The sequence below is a fragment of the Bos grunniens genome, chromosome 21, assembly GCF_055505025.1.
Source record: "Bos grunniens cultivar Pamir isolate PY7600 chromosome 21, Bosgru_T2T1.0, whole genome shotgun sequence".
NCBI lineage: Eukaryota > Metazoa > Chordata > Mammalia > Artiodactyla > Bovidae > Bos > Bos grunniens.
In genome coordinates, this window is record NC_141185.1 from 19,204,897 (window position 1) to 19,228,428 (window position 23,532).

Genomic DNA, 23,532 nt, shown 5'->3' on the forward strand with positions numbered 1-23,532 from the left:
GTCTGGCAGGACCTCACTGCCCGCCCCACGCGTGTCTCCCCACCTCCTCCGTCTCAAATCCAGGCGGCCACCTTGCCACGATGTGCCCGCTGCCTGCCAGGGGGCCCGCTGCGCTCTCCCGCCCCGCCCCAATAAAGTGTCACCGCGGGCCTGGCAGCTGCAGTGGCGGAGCCCAGCCCCCAAGGCCGCTGCAAACATGGCCTTGTAGCACCACCAGCCTGCGAGGGCTGCAGCAGCAGCCGAGCCCAATCACCAGAGGAGTCGGCGACATCAAGGCGCAGGAACAGAGAGAGCAGCTAGCTAGCGAATGGCATCTGTGGTCCTCAAATGCCATCATATGGAAATCTATTATAAAAAAAAAAAAAGCAGCCAGCAGAGGAAAAGCAGGCAGCGCCCCTCCACTTTCCAAGTGGCTTGAGCAAAGAGAAACCCCTGGAGCAGCCCCAGCCACTGCCTGCCGGACCCGGGCGCCGTGCGCTCGGCCGGGCCGAACCCTCCGCCGGGTGCAGCCAGCAGGCAGCTCGCGAAGGCGGGAGACAAACGAGCACTCCTCAGCTGAATTATTCAGACCGCCTTCACTGTCGAATAAAACATTGATGAGACTACTTTGGAAGTGCTTTATCTTGTTAATCCTAATGCCCTCGAGAAGGAAGAAAAATTTTCCGTAGGGGACGCAGAGGTAAGAAATTGAGAGAAATGAAGTGCGAGGGTAAGGGGCTTTGGAAGTTCACTCAATTTGTTTTGCCTCAGCCTGCGGTGGGAATCTCCATTTTTAACATATCAGACCCAATATGTTAATTAGGCAGTCGCAAATCCACCCTACTCCTTGGAAATCAAGGCACTGGCAAGAATTTTCAAGATACACATTACCAGAAAAAATTAAAACGGGACGGGGGGAGGGGGGGGGGGCCGCAGAACAAAATAAAAACAAACAAACCACGCGCGTGCAAGCCCCCCTCCACAACCGAGACAATACAGTTGGGGAAGGTATAGGGGTGGTGGCTGTGGTTTTAGCAGCGCTCCTCTAGATATAAAAATGACTTCTTTCATGGATCTACTTTGCTAGATAAAAGCAAACACTAGCAGTTAAACACCATATCTCAACACATAGACTCCTGACAGTGAATTCCCTTCCATGCAAAGCAAGTTCCAAGAAAACTCTATTTCGAATTAAAGTCTCCAGACGGGTAATTTACAACTACTAAAGGATCTGGCAAGCCGGACCACAATACGGAAAGGAAAGCAACCTGGCACCAGAGGTAGAGAAGGGTCAAAATGATCCCTGCCTGAAACGATGGGTGGAAACCAAACACCCTCTCGCACTCCACAATCTGGGGAGGGCTGGATACCAAATGGTCCGTGGCAACCATAGCCTGAAGGAAACACGGGATTTTAATCTCTGGCATCTTCAGACAGGTTCAACACGCCTAGCTTTCCAAAAGCATCACTTAGGAGGGAGTGTATCCATATTTTCCAGGGTTTCACTGCTAGATTAAGTGCTCAGGTACAGATTTATATTCTATCTTCTAGAATTTATATTACAACATCACAGAGCGCCCTTGGATACCCAGCCCTTCTTAATGATTTTCAAAACATTAATAAGTAAAGTAGCCTGCAATGCAGATAAGACACTAGAAATAAGATCAGAAGGAAACTGGGTGAGGCGGCTAGTCATTTTCTTGTTACCTGGTGCCTCTAGAGGAAAGACGGTCGTAGGAAGACTTTCTGCCAGCAGGTACAATCCCAGCAAGGTGGCTCCAGGTGGCTTTCACAGTCGTACGCGGGTCTCGCTCGTCACTTCGCTGCCCTTTGCCATAGCTCAGCACCCGCATCCTAGGGAGTCCGAGAGGCGGCTCCTGCCACTGCCTCCGCTGCCCGCAGGTCGCGCTGGGTGGGGGATCCGCGGCGATCGCCCCATGAAACCCGCGTTTCTGCACCCGGGGAGCGGGCAGAGGCAGGGCGGCCGCGCACGCACACACAGACACACACTCAAGCACACACACTCACACACTCGCAGCCAGGCGCGCGCGCACTCGCATTCACACTTGCACACATACACACACACACACACACACACCAGTACAGCACCGGGAAGGAAAAGCAAGGAGAGTACTGGTCCTTCTCACGATCGGCTTCGATGCCCACAGAACCAAGGACAGCAGAGAGAGGGGTCTGGCATAGCCTTTCTATCACGTTTTCTTCAAGTTCTCTTCCAACCCAAATCCACGTAATTCAAGAGCTGGTGACATTTTGGTGTAGAGGAGAAAGCCAGGAACCGGCGAGGAAGAGTCGAAGAGTCGGGGATTTTGGTAAGCAGTTTGAAAGGCAATTCTTGTTACCTTGATTGTGCAGAAAGCCGCTCGACAGGCTGAACTTTTGGCTTCAAATTATGTAGACAGAAATGTAAATATCCTTCTGGCCGAGACAGGAAGGTCTGGATGCACACACACAAGACGGTTGCAAGACCCTCTGGTGACCTTGTGATGTACCTGGAAGCAGGTTAATACTGGAGCTTTCCCAGCCTCTAAGTAAAGCGATCCACACACAGGAGTTCGCAGCTGAGCAGCCCTTCCGAATCCAGCCTGGAAAAATGGGTTTGGGCGTCCTCCGCGCTCTGTGAGAAGCCGGGCATCGAGGGCACACCGCCGAGTTAACACATTTGCTTCTGGGTAGTTGGATAAAAGACAAGCAAATGCATCAGACAAGTGAGCGCACAAATACACACACATACACACACGCACGCACGCACGCTACTAGCTGAAGAGAGCTTACAAAAAAAAAAAAAAAAAAAGCCAAGATGACTCCCAAAGGTAGAAACGATCCAAAATCTTTCCTGAAAAACGGAAGGGCCAGCCGGAAGGTTACAGACATCTTCCCAGGTCTTTCATTCGTCCTTTCTCCTGTGAGTGCTGTGTGTGCCTGTTTGTATTTCCAGAAGGTTTCCTTGGTCTGCCCCACCCCCGTCCAGTTGCGCTTTTTCTCCTGATAGAAATCGACCATGCAAAATGGATTATATGGGTGGGTTGTGCTCACAACCCGGAGCTCCACAAAGTCTAGAATCCTAGGGGAGCAGCCAGCTGCAAAGCCATTGCCATCCTCGAGGGAAGAAGGAAAAACACACGCAAACACATGCACACCCGCGCGCACGCACACACGGGAGTCCTCAGTTCGGGCCGCTCTGCACACGCCTCCTGCCTCCCTGCGCGCCACTGCACAGAGCGCCCCGCCCGCTGCCCGCGGCTCCCAGGGAGTCCGCGGCTCAGACGAGGTGCTGGCAGCCTGGCTCCCGTGCTGCGGTGGCGGCCAAGGCGGGCCCGGCTCCCCGGCTCCCCGCGCCCGCGTGTTCGGACAGCGGCAGCCGCCGGGCCGGGAGGAACTGCGTTCCGCGCTGCAGCATGGAGGCGGCGGCGGCGGCGGGCGCGCGGCCGTGAGCCCGGCCCTCGCCGCAGTGACGGGAGCCGCCGCGCCCCCCAGACTCCGAGTCAGGCGAGACCCCCGCCGGGGCCGCCACGCCGCCCTCCGCGCCTCGGAGCCGGGCGTGTTCCGGACTGATTTACCCCGGCCTCCTAGAGAAAAGGGCCCGTCGGGCGCCGACAAATCCCGGAGTAGGCGAGGCGCGGGGGCGTTGCAGGTAGGGGGAGGGGAGAAAGCAGAAAACCTTAAGGATGAAGGCGAACTTCCAGGGGCATCCCTGGGCTCTTGCGAAGGCGGGGGGGCGGGGGGGGGACTTGCTGACCGCCCACTGCCCCACGGTTATGGGATCAAGGGTTGTCACTGAGTCAGGCTGTGACTGCTTATGGCAGAGGGAAAAGTCACTAGCTATAACCCGCCGAGAATGTCTGCGGCGGAGTTGCTGACTTGGGGGTCTCGCTCACCGGCGACTGGCTTCCAGCGTTCCCTTAGTGGCAGGTAATAGTTTGCCTGCTATCGGATGGACGCAAAAGCTAAAAAGGAACATTATATTTGAGAGTCAACTCAGCTAAGTATCACGCATTAGGTGGGCTCAGGTGGTCACGTTATTGGTGCCTGTCAGGCAGAAAACAAACCCAACAGTCGTCACAAGGGAGACCAGGCCACTAAGAATACTGGGACAAGGAAGAGGTCTGAAGCAGGAAAGAGAAGAGGGGTGGGGAGACAGCAAAACTGGGTCCCCCTGGCGGGGGTCCGCTGTCCACAAATCCAAGTTTCTCTCCTCGAACCCCACCCCCCTTCCTCCAGCCCGGAAAAGGCTTCCCCCTGGGAGACCCCGATGTGAAACGAGCTGTTCACGTCTCCTGAGCCTGGAAATCCTTTTACTTCTCTTTAACCGGTTCACCAGCACGTGGTCTTCGATCCCAGCGAGCAACTCCCTCTCAGCTTGGGACCCCGGTGGCCCAGAAACCACTCCGAACCCAGAGACTGGAAGAGCTGGGAGTTGCAGAAGGAAACTGACTAGTAAGGGCTTCTTCCCGGCCTACTAGGCGAAGCCACGTGCTAGCGGCCTCCTAGGATAGGGGCGTTCTGGAAGGTTGCTACCAATAGAGCTCTCCCAGGCTTCAGCGCTGCCCTGCGGGCGCACAGACGCGCTCCCGCCGAAGCACACCCACGGGTTCTCCCGAGCGCGTACACGTGCACCCACGCGGAGGCAAGATCCACACAACTGCCTCTGTCAGGCAGGCACGCAAGGGGTGATGTGCTTGAGGTGTAAACTGCTCTCGCCTGTCCTCCATCTCCTCCTTCCTCTTCTTCCACCTGGTTCGCTCAGGGCTCCCGGTCCAGCCCCGGGTTTAGGAATCCGCGCCAAACTCTCCCGCAGGCTTTGTTCCGAAGACGCCTCCTCCCTCCAGGTCCGGGCTCCCTCCAGGCGCCGTGGGTCCCGGGCTCCAGCGCGAGTTCCGCGGGGCCCGGGCTGCGCGGAAGGATCCGAGTTCAGAGCTGGAGGCAAACTCGTCCGGAAAGAGGCACTGCGCGGCTACACCTCCGACACCTCAGAAAAATAGACCAAAGGGACACCGCGGAGCAGGACATCAGCGGACCCACTGTGGTCCGGGAGAGTCTCCATTAAAGCCATCAGCGCTTCCCCAGTGGCTTTCTCTCCAGTGAAAGAAGCCGGTTTCCGACAAGTCCAGGGCAAAAAACCTGCGGCGAACTAAGTCCGGGAACTCTCCGAGAAACAGAGAGAGCGTGCTTCCATCTTCTCTTCACTTAAAACTTGGCCGCTTCTGGGACTTCACTGAGTGACGGCGGAGTCGCACCAGCGCGGACCACGAGGCGAGCGAGCACTGCCAAATACTTTTGGACGCGGGGGTGACTCCTTTTTCCTTCAGGATTGCCCACCGGCCACCCTTTCCTGCTGAATTGATAGGAACTGCTAGAGACCTGGAGATAAAGGTTTGCAGTTCCCCTTCGGGACCAAAGTATAGAGAGCCGCCGAATGAGAAACCCAAAGACCTTACATTGCTGGACTAAATAATTTCTTTTTCGTTTTCTATTTTCTGTTTTTTCCCAGTGCCAGGACTGAGATGAGGAGAGGGAACACTTAACCAACTGTAAGAAAAGAACTGGGAACAGGGCAAAGTTCAAATATCTTCCTGGGTGCTTCTGAGTAAAAGTGTGTGTGTGTGTGTATGCATGCATAAGAAAGGTGATATCAACTTCTCTTTAATATGTAGTGTAAGAAAGATGATATCAACGACTGTAGCATGTAGTGTATAAGTAATGTGTAACTTTGCAGTATTCTCTGTTGCAAGACCTACCATGATCACAAAAAGACCCTCTCTTCCTTTAGCCTTCCTGTTGTGCATTATACATTATATTTGAAAATGCTTTCCCCATTTCATCTTACCTCAGGAAAACACTCGCTGGTAAAGCCATGTACCTTTCCATCTCCAGGTACAGTACTTGTTTCTTTCCCTCCCATACAAGCTGATTAGAGTTTTTACCAGTAAAGAGGAAGAAGCCAGATTTGTTTTAGCTTGGCGGTAGAGGTGGCAAGACCTTGAAGGAAAGGCTAGGATATTCTGAACCAAAGAATGGCAAAGTTAACAGGGTAATTTTTCTTCCAACCAAAGGGGGAAAAAAAGGCCTCGAAAAAAAAGGAGATGGCAGTTTCTGATTCATCAATGTCTATATAAATCATTGTTGGCATTAACCAGTTTCAAAATTGGTATACTTTTAAATGTCCCCAAAATCTTAGTTTATCCCCAAATCCAATGTTTATCCCAAGTCACTTTAAAAATTATGTTAAGCTTCTTTCTTCCCCCAATCATTCTTCTAAGGACCTTTGGTCATAAATATTGGACTGTGTTTTCCCAGAGTAATCGAGAATTTCAAAAAATGTTTTGTTTTACTAATTTCAGACAGTAAGTGGAAATATGAATGTTTTACAGTTAAAATGATAAATGTTAAAAGGAAACCAGAGTTTCTGGTTATATTGTTATCATTTTTTCTAAGAGAGTGAGAAAGGCACTCTGCTTTAAAATTGTTTTCAACAACTGGTTTGCTTACCTCATGAATTTTCTTATTTCTGTGGTTTGAAAATGTATGATATATTGTCACTTTAGTTCATTTTTTGTTTATGTATGTTTTTAAAAAAATTATTTAAATTGGAATTCTCTCCAGATTTTCTGGGTAATGAATTGGTATTGTGAGGAGCTTTTGATTCTTTTCCCTAATATCAAGTTCTCTTTTAACTCAAGACCAGAAAATGATGTGTAGAAACAACAGGGAAATACAAGTTTCTGAAATGAAGAAATAACAGTTTTTTTAAAACTTAGTTAAAATAAGAATAAAGTTCTCTGCCATAGTTGTGCCCTATATGTTTTTGAAATGTGAAAAGAGATCTGCTTATCTTAGAAACATATTTTTGATGTTGCACCTGACTATAAAGTCCTAAGGTACAAATTGTGTTGGCAATTAGATCTTACCAGAAACATGATTCAATTGGGCACTAAAGAGATTTGCAGACCCAGCATATTTCTGTCATAAATAAACAGATTTCTTATTTATCTATTTTGGATCTCCCCCCAAGTCAGATTTATTTACCATTTAATATATTTCTGAGCTACAAAAAGACATTTTTCCCTTTATTTTTAAATAAAAATGTTTTATATGTGATTCTTTAATCTTGTGTAAAACATACTTTACTTTCCCTTCTTCCTGAATCTTTGTCATATTTTTTAACCTTTATGGATCATGATAATGGCATACTAGATAATTAAGGTCTACCTCATGAAAGCTGGAACTAGAACTAAGAACCCAATAAATTACTGGATGGTACTGGTCATTTCTTTTACTAAAGAAAAGTGTTTTTTTAAAGCTTAATTTTTAAAACATAAGCAGTGATTTTTAAAGACAGTGTCATAGGCAAAAAATTTTTGAGAGAATTCAAAAGAGGTTATTTCAAAGATAAATATTACCAGATAAGCAAGGCAATTCTTAGGCAATATGGCAGGTAAGAAGTAAATTTCACCTAACTATTCATCCATCTTTTTTGTCTGGCTTATTTGCTTACCTTTTGGCATTAATTCCCTGTATTTGTCTGGTGCTTCCATTGAGTTACCCAAAAGTCCCAAGTGCAGCATCCTAGCTAGGAATATCTAACCCAGAGACCAATGGTACAATTCTGGGATTTATTTTCCTGTCTTCATCAAAACCTCTATTTAGTCATATTAGATATATCTTATTAAATTCTTAAGGGGAAAACAATCATATAATGCTAATTCAAACTAAAGTGTCAGTGACTAGCAGTTTATCCACTTCAGAAATATGAAGTCAACTTAATTTCTAAAACAGAATTTCTGGCAAAGTTTGATTAATACTTATAAAGGGAGCAAAGGCACTGTAGTAGTTTTAAATTTGTTTAAAGGATTTAGTGTTAAGTATGGTGCTGTTTTTTCCTGTTTTAATTTTTAAGTTGCTTTTAAACCATTACTCAAACCTATTTTATAACCTTGGAAGAAACATTTAGAAAGTTTTATATTTATATATCCAGTTAGTATTTCAGGATCACTTCCACTTGATCTTGAAACTATTTTAACATGAAGTCAGTCACCACATAATTATCTTAAATTTTGTATTACTGTTCTTACTGATTTATAAGTACTGGTATGCCTACCAAGTTATATTGATGGGAGTAATATGCTGTCAAACATCTATGGACTTAACTTCTTCAAAATGCATATATTACTCTCAGTTCTACAAAACCTGATGGCAAACTACAGAAAAAAAGGATCTGCTTTTAAGCTTGATTCACGAATTCCGTTTTCTAATATTTCTTCTTCTTTAGAGTCTGCCCCTGAATTTCAATCTGGTGGCCACCAGTCGGCAGTAAGATGATACACTCACGTGGTTGAGACCAGACCACAGGCTTTGGCTTTCTTACAAAGGAGCATAGATTTTGAAGTAAGAATTAATTTTTACTTATTTTATGAAAGATGCATTTTTATTAAAATAAATGATATATGTTTTATCTATATAAAAGCAGATTTTTTTTTTAGAACAATGACTTCTTAACATAAATCCTAAGGCATGATTAGTTGATTTCCTTCTAATGTTTTCACCAGTTCTCTTTTAAGTAAGGTCTCTTTGGGATGAGTTACTTCAAAGCCCCCTGCTCCTGTTATACATCCTAGTCCTTCTGGTCCCTTGACTGACTGAGTTCTTGGCCAGATCGGTGTTAAAGCACCTATGGATACATTTCTCAGTCATAATGACACTAATTTCTGTAATGAAAGCAAATCTTTTTCTTTGTGATTGTTTACCACCAAATTTCTTTCTCCAGACAGTCTCCCTTCTCTGCCTGCAGTCTAGTTCGTTCCCTGGGAATTCACTGAATGCCTTGTTACAGCCAGTGTCCTGGAGTAGGCAGTGGGGAGAGAAAAGTAACCATAATTCTCTTGCTCTCTGTCCCCACAGTAGAGTTTACCATCTAGTGGAAGTAATTGACTAACAAGTCGATTATTACAATATGACCTTGCTTTAATTTCCCAAAACAATAATTTGCCTTCAATTCCAAAGATTCCTTTTGTTAGGCCTCTCTGGAACCCACCCATATATACTCCAATAATAGTTTCTTCATAGCTCTTAGTTTCTTTGTTTTTCTCATATTCATTCAAACTGTCTTGATAGGTAGCCTATGAAATATCCAGACACAGTCCTTTATTGAAAAACAACGCAGCATATTCTATAAAATGTTAGAATATAACACACTTGGGTTTCGATCTTGGTTCTGAAATTCACTTCATTGCCTGTGAAATCATTCAACTCTAGCCCAAATATTTAATGCTTTTGTGTATAAAATAGAAATTATAATACTTAATTTGAGGTTGATTGAGAGATTTTACTAACTTCACCTGTGTAACTACCCAAGCAAATAGTTAGTACCAAAACTACTATAAGCAAGTACTCCATACATATCATTTCCGTTCTTTGCCATTCAGTTCAGTTCAGTTCAGTCACTCAGTCGTGTCCAACTCTTTGCGACCCCATGAATCGCAGCACGCCAGGCCTCCCTGTCCATCACCAACTCCCGCAGTTCACCCAGACTCACGTCCATCAAGTCAGTGATGCCATCCAGCCATCTCATCCTCTGTCGTCCCCTTCTCCTCCTGCCCCCAATCCCTCCCAGCATCAGAGTCTTTTTCCAATGAATCAACTCTCCACATGAGGTGGCCAAGTACTGGAGTTTCAGCTTTAGCATCATTCCTTCCAAAGAAATCCCAGGGCTGAGCTCCTTTAGAATGGACTGGTTGGATCTCCTTGAGGTCCAAGGGACTCTCTTCTCCAACACCACAGTTAAAAAGCATCAATTCTTCGGCGCTCAGCCTTCTTCACAGTCCAACTCTCACATCCATACATGACCACTGGAAAAACCATAGCCTTCACTAGATGAACCTTTGTTGGCAAAGTAATGTCTCTGCTTTTGAATATGCTATCTAGGTTGGTCATACCTTTCCTTCCAAGGAGTAAGCGTCTTTTAATTTCATGGCTACAGTCACCATCGGCAGTGGTTTTGGAGCCCAGAAAAATAAAGTCTAACACTGTTTCCACTGTTTCCCCATCTATTTCCCATGGAGTGGTGGGACCGGATGCCATGATCTTCCTTTTCTGAATGTTGAGCTTTAAGCCAACTTTTTCATTCTCCACTTTCACTTTCATCAAGAGGCTTTTTAGTTCCTCTTCACTTTCTGCCATAAGGGTGGTGTCATCTGCATATCTGAGGTTATTAATATTTCTCCCGGCAATCTTGATTCCAGTTTGTGCTTCTTCCAGTCCAGTGTTTCTCATGATGTACTCTGCATAGAAGTTAAATAAGCAGGGTGACAATATACAGCCTTGACATACTCCTTTTCCTATTTGGAACCAGTCTGTTGTTCCATGTCCAGTTCTAACTATTGCTTCCTGACCTGCATACAGGTTTCTCAAGAGGCAGATCAGGTGGTCTGGTATTCCCATCTCTTGAAGAATTTTCCACAGTTTATTGTGATCCACACAGTCAAAGGCTTTGGCATAGTCGATAAAGCAGAAATAGATGTTTTTCTGGAACTCTCTTGCTTTTTCGATGATCCCGCAGATGTTGGCAATTTGATCTCTGGTTCCTCTTCCTTTTCTAAAACCAGCTTGAACATCAGGAAGTTCACGGTTCACATTAGTCTATTTCAAATTATGTAATGAATAGCTAATGTCAATGAAAGGATATTATAAATAATCTAGAGTCTCAGAATAACCTGTTTTTTTAATCAAGAAAATTTGCTCATAAAAGTGAGATAAAAATCTTCAGGAAGTTACCTAAAATATTCTACTAATTTTATATTAAAAATTCTGTATTTCATAATTCTTTCATATTAAATATTCTGTAATTTTGGTCACATATTAGCAAAGTCCTGAATACTCAAGTTTCTTTCTTCAGATACTATTAAACTTCAAAATGTATTTTATAAGATTTGTAGTAGTTCCTTAAATACCCTCCCATTTCAGTTAGGTACATAAACCCATTTTCTTTTTATTGCATTATATTGCTATTCGGTGGTATTGTCCCAGCTTCTCTAAAGTGAACTTGTATATTGTCAGTGTATATTTAACTATTATCCATCTGTTCTATCTTTTTTTTCTGAATGGATATGACAAATATGTAAGCAAAATATTGCTTATTTTGTGTTAGATTGCCATGTTTTAACATTTTGGTAATATAAAATTACAGCCTTTTTGAAAACAAAACAAAAAACACCATTGAACGATTAACATCACAACTTCCTGATTGTTGGGACATATCAGATATTTTATATTGGTTTTATTAGTAACAAAATTTAGGAACTAACAAAAGCTTAGATGGTAAATGATTGTGAAACAGTATATGAGATTGCATGCTTTCTATATGGTTTTCAAAACATGATTGATTATACTTAGCTTTTGTAATTTTACAAATATGGTAATTTGCTAGAAATTTTTCCAGACTCTCTTGATTTCCAGTAGTACTGATTAGTGTAGCTGAAAGTGTAAAATCCTTGGCATTGAATTCATTCATACACTTATTCACTTATTCACTCACTTTTTTTTTTTTCACTCACTTATTTACATGTTATACTTCAGGATTAGGCTCTTCCTGCCCTTGCCACCATATGCTAAGATATGTTATTGCTCTCCAGTTTTGATTTATACTAAAAGGGACAATATATCTTGAAAGGGAAAAAAAAAAAGAGAGGGAAAGCAAAAAATGAGGGTAAGCTGTAAAGCTAATAATATTTAGAACTACAAAAATAATTCCCTCTCTGTTGTCCAGGAATGCTTTTTTTCACTTCAGACATTAATTCTGTGTTTCCAAAAGCATTTCATACAATCCCATTGAGATGTTTAAATATGGACTTTAAATAAGATGGGGATAAATGGAAGATTTATAAGAAAGACAAGGAGAATTATGTCAAATATACACATATCCCTGCTGCTGCTGCTGCTAAGTCGCTTCAGTCATGTCTGACTCTGTGCGATCCCATAGACGGCAGCCCACCAGGCTCCCCCGTCCCTGGGTTTCTCCAGGCAAGAACACTGGAGTGGGTTGCCAGTTCTTCCTCCAGTGCACAAAAGTGAAAAGTAAAAGTGAAGTTGCTCAGTCGTGTCTGACTCTTAGCGAACCCATGGACTGCAGCCTACCAGGTTCCTCAGTCCATGGGATTTTCCAGGCAAGAGTACTGGAGTGGGGTGCCATTGCCTTCTCCCTAGGCACATTCAATAGATCTTTGTAACATGTTAAACTTTTTATTTTTCACTTTGTGAATGGAGGAGAGTTTAAAATGTAGTTTTAAATCTTAACTTCATCTTAAATGTGAAAATGCTCATAATGGAAAAAAAAGTATTGAATTTGAATGATGGACAGTTATTTGAGGCAGTGAACTTGAAGAAGACAGTTTCTTTTTCTCATGACCTCATCTTGGAAACCTTGATTGGATTCAGTAGTACTCCACTTATTCATTCATTTAGAAAATTACCAGTGAGCTAGGAGATGGATTCCTGACCTCCTGAACTCATTTCTGCCTATTGTATTCTGTCTTTATACTATGCCAGTAGCTTCTCTTTCCTGCTTTTGTTATTAATCACTTCTGATCTATTCTTGGCAAGAGAATACCATTTTATAGGTAAAATGTATGCCTGTTTTCTAACACCAAGCAACATGGGAATATTTTGCTTGGAATTAGAGAATTTCTGAGTACTTCTTTGAATAGTTAGGCTTCTGGGAAATTTTGCAGAATATCCCAACTGGAAATTACAATAAATCTTAAAATGTTAAACAGCAATAATGTATATAGACTGGCTATACCTAGATTACCTTCTGTAAATGTGAAAATACTCTTCTTTATAAAAATATGCAAGTTTATTTTATACTCATGTAGCAGATGTCTTGTGGCTCAGCTGGTAAAAAATCCACCTGCAATGCAGGAGACCTGGGTTCAATCCCTGGGTTGGGAAGACCTCCTGTAGAAGGGAACAGCTACCCACTCCAGTATTCTGGACTGGAGAATTCCATGGACTGTGTAGTCCATGGGGTCACAAAGAGTCGGACACGACTTTGTGACTTTTATTTCACAGCAGATGTCTAGTTCAAGGGGCAAATATATCTTGAAAGCTAATTTTACTTTCCTTTGAACATTTTTCTGTTTTATGAAATGTATAAAGGCATAGTTACTTTCTTTATGGGGTTTTACTTTGACTTTTAGGTATAAAGTGTCTCCCACTGGGGTTCATTTGCTATTTTGTGCTTTTGTGCAATGGATCTGTGCCATAGCTAGACTAAGAAGCAAATGCTGGAACTGAAAGGCAACAGTAATGAGGAGCCCAAGAGAATAAACCCTGGATTGAAACAAAGTTGTTAAATTTTGGAAAAGAAAGTGACTGAGCACCATCTACAATGTTCCCAGGCCTGTCTGTAGTTTCAGCCATGATCCAGACAGCAAAATCAGTGTTTCATATTCTACGTGGACCACATTTACACAAAGTGATAAATATTTTTTAAATGCAGTCAATGCAGAACTTCCTTAATTTTTGTCTTTTCAAATTTAGTAATTTATTCCTGTATCACATAAGTGTTGTAGGAAGATAATGTGCATATGCATAAGATAATGTGGCAGGCTTTCTTAAAATCATTTATTTGGTGAGCTCAAACAGATTCTCTGTTATTATCATGTTAAAAAGATCCATATACATAACATTTACATGGAACAGACTGTCCGATAAAGGTATAACGTATTTATTGTTAAATGTATTTTAGTTTTACTTTTTTAGAATCTAGTTACTATAATGGGTGAAACAGAACATCTGCTTTAAGAAACTGTAGTCCATGAAAATAAGAAATCATTATATATTTAGCAGTCACGATGCAAAAGCAATTGACGCTTTGTTCCACTTTCTGTTTCTGGTAGTGTTTTTGTTTCAGGCTTTTAACAGCATGAACTGATGATGAAACATTCTTGGAACACAGTCCATTGGAGGTTACCTTCAAGTAAATAAATACTTTTCTATCTAATCTTTTTGTTGTACTATATCTCTAATTTACTAAAAATAAAAATCAGGTATTTAAAACTTGCATTAATATATAGCCCATATATTTTTATAGATATGTTATTGTAATAAAATGTTTGTGATATTTCTACCTAAGAATGGAGAAATGCCTTAATATATTTTAATTTATGCTTACATAAGCTAAAGCTGAAATTCCAGTACTTTGGCCACCTCATGCAAAGAGTTGACTCATTGGAAAAGACTTGCTGGGAGGGATTGTGGGCAGGAGGAGAAGGAGACGACAGAGGATGAGACGGCTGGATGGCATCACCGACTCCCGGGATTTGGTGGTGGACAGGGAGGCCTGGTGTCCTGCAATTCATGGGGTCGCAAAGAGTCGGAAGCGACTGAGCGACTGAACTGAACTGAAGCAGTAATAGGTGCCTTTAAGTATTAACATAAGTATGCGTGCTCTCCACTGTTACTTTCCAAATTATTATTTTTATTAATATTTAGGTTTGTTTTGATTTTCGAAGGAGGGGATTTATAGATTAGCTATTTCAATTGCTAATTTTGTTTTACAAAACGAGAAACATCAAGATCTTAAGCTAACTTTTCAAGCTTCATAGAGTATGATCTAGTGATCTTACTGCCTCCTTCTCTCACTCTCAATCTTATTAGTAAGTCTTCCCACATTTTGGACAAAAGGAGTTGGCTTAAAAATACTTGTGGAATTTGAGTAGGAAAAAGTAAATTGTGATTCTAAGGAATCAGCAAAATATGTCACAATTTGAAGTACTGTGAAGAAAAGCATTAATTTAAATGAGACTAGAGATTTATGGGTGTAAAGTAATTAAACAAGGAGACCATTAGCCTAAGTGACTAATGCTTTGATAACCTAAATAAGCAAAACAAGACCTAAAACAACCTTGAAACATGAATAATATCATATATTAAACGAGTCGCCAGTCCAGGTTCCATGAAAGATACTGGATGCTTGGGGCTGGTGCACTGGGACGACCCAGAGGGATGGTATGGGGAGGGAGGATGGAGGAGGGTTCAGGATGGGGAACACATGTATACCTGTGGCAGATTCATTTTGATATATGGCAAAACCAATACAATATTGTAAAGTTAAAAAATAAAAAAATTTTAAAAAAGTAAAAAAAAATAAAAGCTAATGTCCTCCAGTCTAAGAAAGTGATACTTAAGAACAATCAATCACAGTCAACTATGCTTTCCCAAATAGGGCAACTGCTTAAACTATAGCCAGTCAGATAACTTCCTTGGTTTGCTTCCACATCTCTGTAAATAAATCTCCCTTACTTGCTGTGGGTGGAGTACTCCTAACCACCTCTGGTTTCAGTTCAGTTCAGTCGCTCAGTCATGTCCGACTCTTTGCGACCCCATGAATTTGTATGCTGGGGCCAGTTTATTGGCTAGTTATGTTAAGGGAAGCACTTTGAAACTGCCCACCCTGGCCAGGCTCTCTAGTAACCATTCCCATAAGTTGTTTTACGACAGGAGATCCTGGTAAGTAATATGGAACTAATAAGCCACCACCAACCGGAAGAGTTTGGCAAAGGGCAAAAGGAGACACTGCATGTCCACCCACTTCCTCACATGATTCCATTATTAAACATCCAATTGCTCTAACCAATATGCTGCTGCTGCTGCTTTAGTCACGCAATCATGTCCAGCTCTTTGTGACTCCATGGACTGTAGCCCACCAGGCTCCTCTGTCCATGGGATTCTCCAGGCAAGAATACTGGAATGGGTAGCCATTCCCTTCTCCAGGGGATCTTCCTTACCAAGGGACTGAACCTGGGTCTCCCACATTGTAGGCAGATTCTTTACCTCATGAGCCACCAGGGAAGTCCAAATTCTCTGCCAAATGCTCTCAGGAAATCTGGTGGTGATGTTTGTGGGGGTGGAGGTATGATTTTCTCCAAATGGAATCATGTCTTTGATGTAGTATTAAAAGATAATTTTTAAAAATCTGCTTTACATTTATTAGGCTATTGAATAACTACTTTATAAAAAGTACCTGCAATTCTCTTATTTTATTAAGAAGTTTTTTAACGTGGTGAGCTATTTTTCTTCTGGCTCTCATACAATTTGTGTTTGTTTTATACTGCTACATACTGGAAAATTCTACAGTATACAGGGCCTGATAAAATTTTGAATGTTGAACTTTTTAATTCATATATGAAATAATTTTCATATATTAATTTTATATATGTAAATGAAGCTGTTTATTAATTTCAGAAAAGAATCCTTTTACCCAAGTGGTTTTTTTTTTAATTTAATTAATTTTAATTGCTTTACAATATGGTGGTTTTTGCATACATTGACATAAATCAGTCATATGTACAGATGCGTACCCCCATCCTGAACCCCCTTCCCTCCTCCCTTCCCATCCCATCCCTCTGGGATGTCCCACAGCACTGGCTTGGAGTGCCCGGCTTCATGCACTGAACTTGCACTGGTCATCCGTTTTACATATGGTAATATACATGTTTCTTTTTTTTCTTTTTTACATTTTTTTAAAATTTTATTTTATTTTTAAACTTTACAAATTATATTAGTTTTGCAAAATTTTGAGTAAGTAATTTTTAGGATTTTTAATTGAATTATTTATGTAATCATTATTAAGGTTACCTGAAGTAAGTCACTTTGTAATTTATTAAACTACTCTGCAAGTCTGAAAGTGTTGAATAAATATGTGTTTAAGTATTAAGTCAAACTAATTTGGAGAGAAAACCTGAAAATATTATTAAGTTATCAAAATACAAAACTTTAAAAAAAAGACTTTTCAGGTACAAGCATCATTTTTAAACTTATAAGAAGATAAATGAAAATTATATTTCCCTACTGCTGCTAAGTCGCTTCAGTCGTGTCTGACTCTTCAAAACCCCATGGACTGCAGCCCACCAGGCTCCCCCATCCCTGGGATTCTCCAGGCAAGAACGCTAGAGTGGGTTGCCATTTCCTTCTCCAATGCATGAAAGTGAAAAGTGAAAGTGAAGTCGCTCAATCCTGTCTGACTCTTAGTGACCTCATGGACTACAGCCTACCAGGCTCCTCCACCCATGGGATTTTCCAGGCAAGAGTACTGGAGTGGGTTGCCATTGCCTTCTCCATATATTTCCTTAGAAATGCTAAAAAGATATATCCATAATATTTATTCATATTTACCAGATAAATTTTAAATATCATAGTCACTGAGATATTTTCAGTGTCCTGTAAAGATTTTATGTTCTTAGAGGGTCATGTAGAAATAATGAATACTTTAGGAACAGTTACATATCATTGATAAGGTTTCTCTACTTTGAAAGAGTTAAGAAGAAAATATAATTGGTAAAATAAAATATAGATGTTATTAATATTAATTATCAAAAGAAGAATTCCAGTCTATATTCATTAATCTGTTAAATGGGGGAGCTATTGCATTACACAAAATACTGGCCAGTTTTGTTCCTCTAAGCGTTTTCCTTTGATTAAAACCATTTGTAGTAAATGATGACTGAAGCCTTTGTAAATGATATCTTAACTGGGGTCATGGTCTAATGAAATTGTATCTTTAAAGAAGTTTCAATTACTAGACTTATAAAATATGAGTCTACTTAATACATTTAAAGTGAGGCATCAGTTCATTCTATAAAACCAATATGTATTGGTTAATATCCAGTTTTCGGACTAACACTTATTAGGCTTTACATGAGAGAGGTTGTTTATCTGAAGAGCATGAAAAATATCATTCCTCAAAAGTAAATACCCTGCTGTTGTTTATTATGCTTCCCTTAAAATCCAGATAGACCTGGCAAGTCTCTTAATCCCATTAAGGGTGAGAAAGAAGAGGAATGCATTACAAACTTCAGTTCAGTTCAGTTCAGTCGCTCAGTCGAGTATGACTCTGTGATCCCATGAACCACAGCACGCCAAGCCTCCCTGTCCATCACCAACTGCCAGAGTTCACACAAACTCCTGTCCATTGAGTCGGTGAAGCCATCCAACCATCTCATCCTCTGTCATCCCCTTCTCCTCCTGCCCTCCATCTTTCCCAGCATCAGGATCTTTTCAAATGAGTCAGCTCTTCACATCAGGTGGCCAAAGTATTGGGAGTTTCAGCTTCAACATCAGTCCTACCAATGAACACCCAGGACTGATCTCCTTTAGGATGGACTGGTTGGATCTCCTTGCAGTCCAAGGGACTCTCAAGAGTCTTCTCCAACACCACAGTTCAAAAGCATCAATTGTTGGGCGCTCAGCTTTCTTTATAGTCCAACTCTCACATCCCTACATGACTACTGGAAAAACCATAGCCTTGACTAGATGGACCTTTGTTGGCAAAGTAATGTCTCTGCTTTTTAATAAGCTGTCTAGGTTGGTCATAACTTTCCTTTGTCTTACTTCAAGGGATTTCTACTAAACTTATTCATTATAAGAATGAATAACTTATTCATATTCATCACTGACTCAATGGACATGAGTTTGAGTGAACTCCAGGAGTTGGTGATGGACAGGGAGGCCTGGAGTGCTGCGATTCATGGGGTTGCAAAGAGTCAGACATGACTGAGCGACTGAACTGAACTGAACTGATAAAGAGACTTATAAATATGCATGGGTATACATGTAAAATATTCATATATATATGTAGATATATGTGTGTTTAAAATATACAAACGCATATGCAGATGAATGTATATGTATAAATATCTAAAATATACATTCACATGTACAGATATGAATATAATATAACATTATATTAAGCAAAACTTCCTCTCAGTAAACGTCTTTTAATTTCATGGCTGCAATCACCATCTGCAGTGATTTTGGAGCACAAAAAGATAAAATCAGGCACTGTTTCCACTGTTTCCCTATCTATTTGCTATTAAGTGATGGGACTGGATACCATGATCTTAGTTTTCTGAATGTTGAGTTTTAAGTCAACTTTTTTACTCTCCACTTTCACTTTCATCAAGAGGCTTTTGAGTTCCTCTTCACTTTCTGCCATAAGGGTGGTGTCACCTGCATATCTGAGGTTATTGATATTTCTCCCGGAAATCTTGATTCCAGGTTGTGCTTCTTCCAGCCCAGCGTTTCTCATTACAAACTTAACCTTGAGTAAAACCAAGTCAGGAAAACAGAAGCAGGATGTCTTAAAATTTTAATTGTACAATGTGAATACTGAGTGGAAGAAAAATATTAATACTAATAACCTAAAGTCTTGCTAAATTAAGTTGAAAACCTGGATGTGAGTGACCAATAATATTTTATGCTTATATAATGAAATTTTTGTTCCAGAAAGAATTTTCATGATACTTTAGTGCCTTAACATTAGCTCATGTTGTACACCTGGGAAAACAGGCAAAGGAGAACTCTTTGCAAGTATGCAGTTAATTTTCTCCTGCCTGTTCTTAGTTTTAGTAGAAATCTCTTGAAGTAAGACAAGTGTATATTAGCAGCCCTGTTCTGTAGGTTAAATTCTAAGGTGTAGAAGAGTTATTCTTTTCTTAAAGCTACCCAGGTAATTATCAGCAATCACAGTGCTCTGTGAGTATTGATTATTTTATCTTTATTAAAAAATATGGGGAATATTCCTGCCTATGTAACTTAAGGGCTCCACTGGAGGCTCAGTGGTAAAGAATCTGCCTACCAATGCAGGAAACATGAGTTTGGAAGATACCCTGGAGAAGGAAATGGCAATCCACTCCAGTATTCTTGCCTGGGAAAACCCATGGACAGAGAAGCCTGGAGGGCTACAATCCATGGAGTTGCCAGAGTCGAACAGAACTTAACGACTAAACAACAACAATGTAACTTAAGATTCTTAAAGATATTACATATGAAATTAACTTCTATTTATGAAATGTGAGTAAAAATATGAGTTCTTAGTTTCTCATAGCCATGATAAATGGCTGAACATTATGTATATTTTTACCTATAATTTATTTATATTTTAAAATCTACTGCAAACCTGAATATAGGTGTACCTCATTTTATTGCAATTTGCTTTATTGTGCTACACACATTTTATTGTTTACATATTGAAGATTTGTGGTATCTCTGCATCAACCAGGTCTATTGATGCCATTCTTCCGACAGCATTTGCTCAGTCCATGTCTCTGCATTTACACATTGGTAATTCTTACAATATTTCAAACTTTTTCATTTTTTTGTATTTGTTATGGTTATCCATGATCAGTGATCTTTGGTATTACTGTGACAATTGTTTTGATGCCACAAACTGTGCTTATATAAGATGCAGTACTTTATAAATGTTTTTTTGTGTTCCAGCTCTTCCACTCACTGGCAGTTCCCTAGTCTCTCTCCTTCTCCCTCAACCTCCCTGAGACAAAACAAAACAATACTGATATTAGACCAGTCGGTAACCCTACAATGACTTCTAAGTGTTTAAGTGAAAAGAAGAATCACACATCTTCACCTTTATATCAAAAACTAGAATTGGGAATTCCCTGCAGTTCAGTGTTAGAACTCCACGCTCTCACTGCTGAAGGACCAGGTTCAATCCCTAATCAGGGAACTAAAATCCCAGAAGCTGTGTGCTGTGGCCAAAAATAAAACAAAATAAAATTTCATATAATAAATTTAACCCTTTTTAAAAAAGTTAGAAATGATTAAGCTAAGTGAGGAAGGTTTGTTTGTGGAAAGCTGAAAGCTGGGTCTTTGCCCCCAACAGTTAGCCAAGCTGTGAATCCAATGGAAAAGTTCTTAAAGAAAATTAAAAATACTAATTCAGTGAACCCATGGATGACAAGAGAGTGAAACAGCCTTATTGCTAATATGGAGAAAGGTTTAGTGGTCCAGATAGAAGATCAAGCCATCCACAACATTCCAGTAAGGCAAAGCCTAATCTAGAGCAAGGCATTGAAGAAGTGCAGTGTTAGTCACTCAGTCGTGCCCAACTCTTTGTAACCCTATGGGCTGTAACCCGCCAGACTTCTCTGTCCATGGGATTCTCCAGGTAAGAATACTGGAGTGGGTTGCCATTTCCTTCTCCAGGGGATCTTCCCAACCCAGGGATCGAACCCAGGTCTCCTGCTCAATTGCAGGTGGATTCCTTACCACCTGAGCCACCAGGGAAGCCCCTAATTCTCTACAATTTTATGAAGACTGGGATAGATGAGGAATCTTCAGAGGAAAAGTTTGAAGCTAGCAAAGCTTGGTTCAAGAGGTTAAGGAAAGATGCTATTTATATAACATAAAAGGGTCAGGTGAAGGAACAAATGCTGATGTAGAAGCTACATCAAGTTGTCCAGGAGATCTAGCTAAGGAAATTGATGAAAGCTGCACAAAACGACCAGTTTTCAACTTATACAAGAGAGCCTTGTATTGTAAGAAGATGCTATCTAGGAATTTGATAGCTAGAGAAGAGAAATCAAAGCCTGACTTCAAAGCTTCAAGGACTGGCTGACTTTTATTAGGGGCTAAGGTAGCTGGTGACTTTAAAGAAACTAATAGTCCTTTACCATTCTGAAAACCCTAGTATCCTTAAGAAATCTGCTAAATCTACTCTGCCTTTGCCCTCTCAGTGGAATGACACAGCCTGGATGACAGTACCTCTCAGTGGAATGACACAGCCTGGATGACAGTACATCTATTTAGAAGGTGGTTTACTGATTATTTTAAGCTCATTGTTGAGACCTACTGCTCAGAAAATATTTCTTTCAAACTCATCAGCAATTAATGCTCATCAACAATGCACCTGGTCACTCAAGAGATCAGATGGAGAAGTACAACTAGATTATTGTTGTTTTCATGCCTGCAAACACAGCATCCATTCTGCAGGTCATGGATCAGAGAGTAATTTCACCTTTCAAGTCTTATTCTTTAAGAAATACATTTTGTAAGGCTATAGCTGTCATAGACAGTAATTCTTTTGATGGATATGACCAAAGGCAATTGAAAACCTTCTAGAAAGGATTCACCAGTCTAGACATCATTAGGAACATTCATGATTCAGGGGAAGAGGTCAGAATATCAACATTCATAGAGTCTGGAAGAAGTTTATTTCAACAATTCTGCATGACTTGGAGGGATTCAAGACTTCAGTGGAGGAAGTAACTGCAGATGTGGTAGATACAGCAAGAGGACTAGAATTAGAAGTGCAGCTTGAAGATGTGACTGAATTGCTACAATCCCATGATAAAAATTTACAAGGATGTATTATATGACATGGGTAATATAGCCAATATTTTGCAATGGAGTATTATTTTAATGTAGTACAAACTTTACAATTGTATAAAATTAAAAATAGTAATTTAAGAAGGTTTGATGGAAAAGGAGTCACTCCTTATGAGTGAGTGAAGAATGTGGTTTCCTGAGATGGAAAATACCCCTGGTGAAGATGTTGTAAAGATTGTTGAAATGGTAATGAAAGATTTAGAATATTACATAAACTTAGTTGATAAAGTAGTGGCAGATTTTGAGAGGACTGATTCTAATTCTGAAAGAATTTCTACTGTGGGTAAAATGCAAAGCCCAGAAAAATTGTTTGTGAAAGATAGTGTCAATCAATGGGGCAAAATCTGCATTGTTGTCTTATTTTAGGAACCAGCCACCCTAACTTTAGCAACCACCACTCTGATCATTTGGCATCATCTGCATTGAGGTGCCACCATCTGACTGCAAAAAGATTTTGAGTAGTTGGAAGCTCAGATGATGGTGAGCATATGTTAGCAATCAGTTCAATTCAGTTCAGTTGCTCAGTCGTGTCTGACACCTTGCGACTCCATGAATCTCAGCACACCTGGCTTCCCTGTCCATCACCAACTCCCGGAGTTCACTCAGACTCACATCCATCGAGTCAATGATGCCATCCAGCCATCTCATCCTCTGTCGTCCCCTTCTCCTCCTGCCCCCAATCCCTCCCAGCATCAGAGTCTTTTCCAATGAGTCAACTCTTCACATGAGGCGGCCAAAGTACTGGAGTTTCAGCTTTAGCATCATTCCTTCCAAAGAAATCCCAGGGCTGATCTCCTTCAGAATGGACTGGTTGGATCTCCTTGCAGTCCAAGGGACTCTCAACAGCCTTCTCCAACACCACAGTTCAAAAGCATCAATTCTTCGGCGCTCAGCTTTCTTCACAGTCCAACTCTCACATCCATACAGGACTACTGGAAAAACTATAGCCTTGACTAGACGAACCTTTGTTGGCGAAGTAATGTCTCTGCTTTTGAATATGCTATCTAGGTTGGTCATAACTCTTCTTCCAAGGAGTAAATGTCTTTTAATTTGATGGCTGCAGTCACCATCGGCAGTGGTTTTGGAGCCCTCAAAAATAAAGTCTGACACTTTCCACTGTTTCCCCATCTATTTGCCATGAAGTGATGGGACCAGATGCCATGATCTTCATTTTCTGAATGCTGAGTTTTAAGCCAACTTTTTCACTCTCCACTTTCACTTTCATCAAGAGGCTTTTTAGTTCCTCTTCACTTTCTGCCATAAGGGTGGTGTCATCTGCATATCTGAGGTGATTGATATTTCTCCCGGCAATCTTAATTCCAGCTTGTGCTTCTTCCAGTCTAGCGTTTCTCATGA

General features: G+C 41.1%; 1 protein-coding gene across 4 annotated transcripts in view; it reads right to left on the reverse strand.

Annotated features, from left to right (window-relative positions):
• The window catches only part of LRFN5 (leucine rich repeat and fibronectin type III domain containing 5), a 320,973-nt gene extending 317,689 nt beyond the window's left edge, over positions 1-3,284 (reverse strand). For all 4 annotated transcript variants that reach the window (XR_015150321.1, XM_086365217.1, XM_086365216.1 and 1 more), the window contains exon 1: positions 1,687-3,284. The gene's annotated coding sequence lies outside the window, so the exon portion shown is untranslated. The remainder of the gene's footprint in view (positions 1-1,686) is intronic.
• Between the last annotated feature and the right edge of the window lie 20,248 nt (positions 3,285-23,532).